The following is a 7,599-nucleotide window of genomic DNA, read 5'->3' as shown; positions in this document are numbered from 1 at the left end:
GAACGTTAGGTTCCTAATTTTATTATTATTATTAATTCAGATCATACTTATGATTTATGATTTAGTGTTGTTTTGATTTTTGGCCCTGATCAATTGATCAATTTAAAATACGAACACACCATTATTGATTATTTTAATTTTATTTTTTTTGTCTTTTCTTAACTTATTATAAGTAATTGTTAAATAAATATAACTCCACCAACCTCTTTATCCCTCCTCATCATGTGAACATTGGTCTCGGTCCTCACCTCATCATACACCTTTATCATCGACCATTTTATCTACTATGCATCCCTCTTCGCTTACCGAAATGCGCCATTGACAACCATCCACGACCACCACTTTTCTCTTACTCCCTCTAACACATTGAAGAATCCAACATCACATTGTCGTATATTCATAACCTTTGCCTTAGGAAGTGGCTTTGATACTGTTAAACTCCAACCACAACTAGAAATTCTCCAACCCCACACTGTCGTCACCACCACTCTATAAATCGATAAGAAAGAGATTAAGATCTATGATTGCGACATTAATGGTTGTTTTTATTTATGGTGATTCAGTTGACTAGTTTTTTTAGGGAATAAAAAGTTTGTAGTTATAGTAGGGGAGTGTTGGTCATTAATAATAAAAATCATAAAAAAAGAAATTGGTTATGGTGGCCGCTGGAGACGCCTATTTGGTTTTGTTTGAGTTTGATTTCAAAGAGATTATTGGAGTGGAAACTTTCATAAATATCAAATTTCCAACGAGTTTTAAAGGAATTCGAGTTTGGAAAAGGACGGTGGAGAAGGAGATGAGAAATGGGTCGATGGTGACCATGGCTAGGATAGTGATCGAGTGTTGGATTTTAATCTTGACAACTTGTTTTTAGTAGTAATTTAGTATTTATTTTATTTTAGTGAGTTAAATAAATGGTAGTAGAATGTGAGTTGAATGATTCATGTAGGACCGAGTATTAGGGAGTAGTAGAGAGTTGGATTTCACATGGAAAAGTGGGAACATGGGTTTACTGTTTCCTACTAGAGTTAACATGTATTGACTATATAAATAGTCACCTATTACTTAAATGAAATAAGAAGCTTTGAGTGCAGTTTTTGAGTTACTTTTACTTCTTCCTTCCTCCATATACCTCTCACATATTAAATACAAGGAGTTTCTTTGGTTTGTAAAATAGTATTGAAGGATTGTGTTCCAACATTTGGTATTAGAGCCTAGGCTCGTGGGAATGTGAAAAATAGAGATTAAAGAAAGTAGACGCTCTGTGTGAGCCGAACAAATTTCCGTGTGAGCCGAGTTCAAAACTAGAAATCTGTGCGATTCAAACTGCATCTATGTGATGTGTGATTGTGTTTTTTTTATTGAAGATTAATCTGTGTGAGAGGAAAGGTTGTGTGCTAAACAAGTTTAAAAGCAGAAAAATCTGTGTGATAGAGTTTTAGAGATCAACCTGTGTGAATTGAAGGGAAACTGTGTGCTGAATTGGAGTTTTGGGTGAACCAAGAAGATTAGCAACATGCGTGGTGAAACTATCCTTTGTAGAGAAGCTAGTCAAAGTGAGAAAGAAGATCAAAAGAAAAGAAGAAGATTGGAAATAAATCAGATTTGTGTGATCGTTATTGGTTATTCCAATATGAAACAAATGGTTATTCATGTTCGCTTTTCAGTCTTGATGAAGGAGGTTGTCGAGTTTTTTTGCAGAATCTAGCGTAGGTGATGGATGTGTTGGCGAGGAATCCAATGGTGATGAAACTTGGCTAAAGAAAGAAGAGAAGGGGAAGAAGAAAATTGCCAAGGTGATGATTGGTAGAGGTTACTCTAACTGTGTTAACTGTGAGGAAGATGATGCACAAGGTCGAGAATGATTTTAATCTTGACAACTTGTTTTTAGTAGTAATTTTGTACTACCTCCGTCCCATATTTATTGTCCACTTTTGACTTTTGAAGTCATTATTCTTCAATTTTGACCTTAAATATTTCTATTTTTTATACATAATATTTGATGCAAAATATATGAATGAATTGTATTTTAAATGTATTTTCATTGATATAAGTTTCATAAGTTAATATATAACACAAATAAAAATATTTAAGGTCAAAGTTGACGAATAAAGACTTCAAAAGTCAAAAGTGGACAATAATTATGGGACGGAGGGAGTATTTAATTTATTTTAGTGAGTTAAATAAATGGTATTAGATTGTGAAGTCATGTAGGACCGAGTACTAGGGAGTAGTAGAGAGTTGGATTTCACCTGGAAAAGAGGGAACGTGGGTTTACTGTTTCGTACTAAAGTTAATATGTATTGGCTATATAAATAAATAGTCACCTATTACTTGAATGAAATAAGAAGCTTTAAGTGCAGTTTTTTAGTTACTGTTACTTCTTCCTTCCTATATATACTTCTCACATATTAAATATAAGGAGTTTCTTTGGTTTGTGAAGGAGTATTGAAGGCTTGTGTTCCAACACGAAGGTGGGTGGAAAGTAAAACTTTAATCGTAATCACACAAAAAATATCAAAACATGGGGTCGGAGCATGGAAGTGGGTAGCCTTCATTGGTAGTGAAGGGAAATGGATTTCAAAAGGTTGAGGTGGGTGGGCCCATTCAGTTTTTGAAGATTATTAATTTTAAACTAATAATAAATAAATTGTAAAAAAAACAAACAAAGATAATATGGTCATTTTAGGAATTGTCGGAATTGATGTGCACAAATTATACCTATCTAGTTTTCAATTTATAACCTAACGATCTTAACTAGCTAGAATGCACCTAGGCAGTGTACCTATTCGAATTATAGAATAGTTTAGGTAAGTCGGATGTCGATCACAGGGAACGGTATTTAATTAATAAAATAACTACTAAAAGCTAAACTAAGAAAAACAACTAAAATGGGGGTTTTATATAATTTTACAAGTTCAGAAAAACTTAAATTAAAATAACAAACTAATTACTAAAGTAAACAACTAGAAAGACGATTTCAAATCAAGACAATGGATTAATTACGCTAGCTACTAAATAATAGTTACTCGTCATCATGGTTAGACTAACTACCATAAGTCAATTTAACAACTTTAATCCCAATGGTCATATAAGTTAAGGACACTAAATTGATTTTAAAGGTAATTTGGACTCTGAATGATATAATCTACAAACTACTATTCTTTGGTCAAGTCTAGTAATCGAGCAAATATTATGATCAAATACTGCTCTCTAACACAGTTAAGCAACTAACTTATCACCTATAGTAGGATATGGTCATTCTCTAGCTCTAGCAATTTGATGGTCATAAACAACTAGGTAAACCAAGTTCATGCAGCCAACTGCAATTTAACTACACAAAAATTGAGACAAGGCAATAAGGATAGAAACTTTAACAAGCTAGGTTTAGATTTATCAAACAATATTTAAAGCAAAAATCAACTTCATCAATCCATAAAACTAGAAATCAGCACATAGTATTCAGGAGTTCATCTAATCTAAACGAAAGAAAATTTTTTAGCCTATAATCACAGTTGATGAACACATAAATAAAAGGTAAACTAAACTAAACATCATTAAACTAAGCAAACTGAATGTGTAGATGCAAATCCTTGCTCCAATCGACTTCCTATCTTCAAAATCGATCCCAAAGGGTTCTTAGAAGGGTTTTTGTCGTAATACTTCTCCATAAAGTCACCTCCAAGTCCCCCAATTCGTCATAATATTCGAATATATATACTTGCCTAAAATATGGCCACCACGACGTGGTAAAAGTACCCCTTCGTGGTCCTCGTGTTTATCCCGTATTCCCCAAGCCAGCGTCAAGAATCGCGAAGATTCCATTCACCACGTCGTGGTTATCAAGAATCAACATTTTCTTAAAACATCAACGTTGTCTGAAATTGTGTCTAGTTTTCAGATCATTTTGAATCACGTCAATCGGTTTTTTTGTTACGAGTCATGAGATATGGCCAAAATACTGACAAGGGGTCAAGCTGTCAAACAACATTCTTTTTGTGTCTTCTTCTTGCCTAAGCTCTTCATTCCTGCTTCCAGCTTCCATATTGCTTCCGAGAATGTCTTTTACGCTACATAACATATATTAAAGATAATAAGTACCTTTTGTTCTATAATAAAGATAAATATAGCTAATAATATTAAGATATGATGGAATATATATATATATATATATATATATATATGTAGATATGCAAATATCTAATTACCCCACACTTATCTTTTGCTTGCCCTCAAGCAGAACTAATTTTTTAAGTCTAAATTTCATCACCAATATCACATAAGACAATCCATTTTGAACTCATCCATTATACCAAGACCTCAATGCGCATATTTGTGTCTAAGGTTCCTAAAAACTTCCCCAATCCTAGCTACTCACAATCCGTATGAACCTTCACCCCTTAGATTATACGACACTCATTTCTGCAACCCTCCGAATCAATCCTCAGAAATATTTCTTAACCTCAAGGTATTTTTGGTTAAGCTACCAAAGCATACATAATCTTGACAAATTACAACTATAGATACCACAATGGAGCTCTCAGAATTCTTCACTTATTTGAATAACTAGTCTTTGATTTCTTTGAATTCACCACATTTTTGTTTGATTTTTGGTATCTTCAACTTTTGATTCTTCAGAATTTTTGATCTTTTGATCTTCATACTTTGATAGCTCCAAAATTCTTCAACTTTTAGGTAATTTCTCTCTCTCTCTCTCTCTCTCTCTCTATATATATATATATATATATATATATATATATATATATATATATATATATATATATTAGTTTCCCACTTTTTCGCTCAAATCCTACATGCTTAAGCAATGAAGCTTAACTTCAACCTTTATTGGTTAAAGGTATTAGTCTAAGTGCAATGACTGCATAAGCTCTCCTAGATAGATTTTAGGTTTAGGCTGCAAAACGTATTATGCCATATAAACTACCAGATTACCTTTCATATATCATGACTTTTCACTAAGACTTGGGAAGTCACAAATATACTATAACATATATTGGCTTAGTTAAATATTTGAGCTTCATCGCATCATCCCACGCAACACTAAAAACTTAAGTTTAAACTAATACTAGATTCAATTTTTCGATTATTATTTCAAATCTATTTCTAATTTTTTAAATTTTCTAGCAATTTACTTTTTTGACCCTCTACCCCACACTTAAATGATGCAATGTCCCCATTGCATACTAAAAAAAAATTAAAGAACATAAAAAAAATAAAATGGAAGAATTGGAATAGACTCCCCTTGGGTAATAGTGGCGAGATCGAACTCTGAGACTTGTGTGGAAAGCTTAGACTTCTCGTATAATTGCTGGAAACAATACTTCTGGACCTTCATCTTGTGAATGCAAATGTGCCGGATCGAATGAAATCAAAGAACCATTCTTGAAAAATGTGCTGAACCGCTGCCACGACATGGGAAAGCAACGCCACGTTGTGGTGTCAAGCAAATGGTCATCAAGGTCGAACAAAATAATGTCGTCATAGCATGGATTAAGGATGCCACGTCGTGGTGTCTTCTCAGAGAATCTTTTAAGATTGAAATAGGTGGGCATCGACTCTTTGTAATGTGTAAAACCATTCCCACTTTTCTTTTTAGTAAATATGCTTCAGAATGTTTTTCTCTTCATTATGTGGGAACCCCACACTTATTCAAAAACTTGTTATTCAATTATGATCTTCAAAAATTGCACGACTTCTTCAAATTAAAGCTTCTTCACTGATTTACTTTCGTTCAACACTACAAAATGAGATCAAGAACTTGAGAAACACATCATTTCATTCAGTAAAACTAAAAAAACTAAGAATTAAAAATAAAAAACTTAAACAAATCAAAAGGAAACGAAAATGCAAACTCATAAAAATCGGGTTGCCTCCCGACAAGCGCTTCTTTTTGAGGAGTCGTGAGCCGGATTCCTTTTCACTCTACGTTGCGTCGGGTGGAAGTGTAACCTCCCCGTTCTCCATCATCTTGAACCTTACTCATTTGTAAGCAACCCTTCTATTGAATTCCTTTCCTGAACTTTCTTTTGTTGTTGTGTTGACATCTTCTTTATGTTTCTGCTTGGGTTATTTCCTCATTCTCATGTCTTTAGCTTTTTTCTTGTATCTTTTTGGGTTTTTCTTTTCAAAATGAGACTCATCACTCTCGACTTCTTTTTCTTCAATCGCCTCTGTTACTGGATTTGGTGGTCTTGTAAAAGCAAACACCTCAAACATCATTGGCGTTGACACTAGAGGTTTTGAATAATTCACTTCTTTTTTCAGTTGTTCTTTTGGTAAAGGTTCCTCCCATTCCTCCCACTCTTCTTCCTTCATGCGTTCAAATTCATCATGCTTAAGGAACTTCATGTTTTCATGTTTCACCAAATTTGCATTGGCATGCGGTGGGAAAGGAAGAGGTGATCGATAAAACTCAACAACTAAGAAATCATAATTTTCTTTTATCACCCACAACATGGCACTATTGTCTCCACGTCGTGGCGACTGGGAAGCTTCACAATGCTCTTCTTCTTTTTTCTTTTTTACTTCGAGTGACTAATTAGACTCCTCTTCAAGGTCCTTCATATGCTCCAATTCGTCTTCTTCTGTATCAACGACCATGACTTGATCCATAGGGGTTGACTCGGTTTTTCTTGAAGGTAGATTCGATAGATTTTCTTGTAAAAGTTTTGTTAATTTCCCAACTTGTGTGTGGATGCTCAAAATAGATTCTTCTTGAACTCTAAGTGTTGCATCAGTTGCATCATATCTTTTTTCGCTAGCTTCCATGAATCTGAATAGCATTGACTCGAGAGCATCTATCTTCTCGGATTGGACTCGTTCTAGTTGGTAGAGATTATTCTCTAGTTGTTGATATTTTTTCGTGTCTTGAGCTCTCTTGTACACCAACTCACAATCCTTAGTAGAATGGGGTCCTCCACAAGCTCCGCATCTATCTTGAATTTGTTCACCCAATTTTGTGATCTTTTCTTCCATTGCATCGAGCTTTGCAATAACTGCACTAATAGCATCTTGAACTCTATCTTTACTTGACTTTCCTCTAATGAAATCCTCCTTTGAGTTGTGGTACTCTCTTGAATGCTTAGCGAATTCTTCAATCAAAGCTTTATTTGTTGTCGGATTCTTCTTTGTCATGGGCCCTTGCGAGTCTAGAAATTGACGAGCGCACACATTGACTCCATCATAAAATATCGAGATTTATTGTTGCACATTGAAGTCATGTTGAGGGTAATGTCGTAACAATCTCTTGTAACGTTCCCAAGCTTCGTATAACGACTCCCCTTCTAATTGTTGAAAATTTTGGATATTTCTCTTAAGCTTTGCCACTTTTGAAGGTGGGGTAAACTGGTTGATGAACTCGGTCTTAAAATCAGCCCATGTCGTGATTGCTCCAAAAGGAAGTGATTTTAACCATTCTTTTGCTTCACCCTTCAACGTGACCGGTAAAATTCGAAGCATTACCGCATATTTACTCACATTAGGTGCATTAAAATAATGTGAAATCTCCACCACCTCTTCTATATGTTCATAAGCGTCCTCGTGCTTCTTCCCATAAAAAGGTAGTTCCCTTAACATATT

General features: G+C 34.4%; 1 non-coding gene across 1 annotated transcript; it reads left to right on the top strand.

Moving 5' to 3' along the window:
• The first annotated feature begins 7,234 nt into the window (after positions 1 to 7,234).
• On the top strand, positions 7,235 to 7,341 carry LOC145080753 (small nucleolar RNA R71). Its single transcript, XR_013695340.1, has one exon. It is a non-coding gene; the product is annotated as a small nucleolar RNA R71 (small nucleolar RNA).
• Positions 7,342 to 7,599: the final 258 nt, after the last annotated feature.

This window comes from Lactuca serriola, chromosome 1, assembly GCF_051521515.1.
Source record: "Lactuca serriola cultivar US96UC23 chromosome 1, Lser_US96UC23_V15, whole genome shotgun sequence".
NCBI classification, from domain to species: Eukaryota; Viridiplantae; Streptophyta; class Magnoliopsida; order Asterales; family Asteraceae; genus Lactuca; species Lactuca serriola.
The sequence above is the reverse complement of the archived record's forward strand: the minus strand, read 5'-3'. Positions and strand labels throughout refer to the sequence as shown.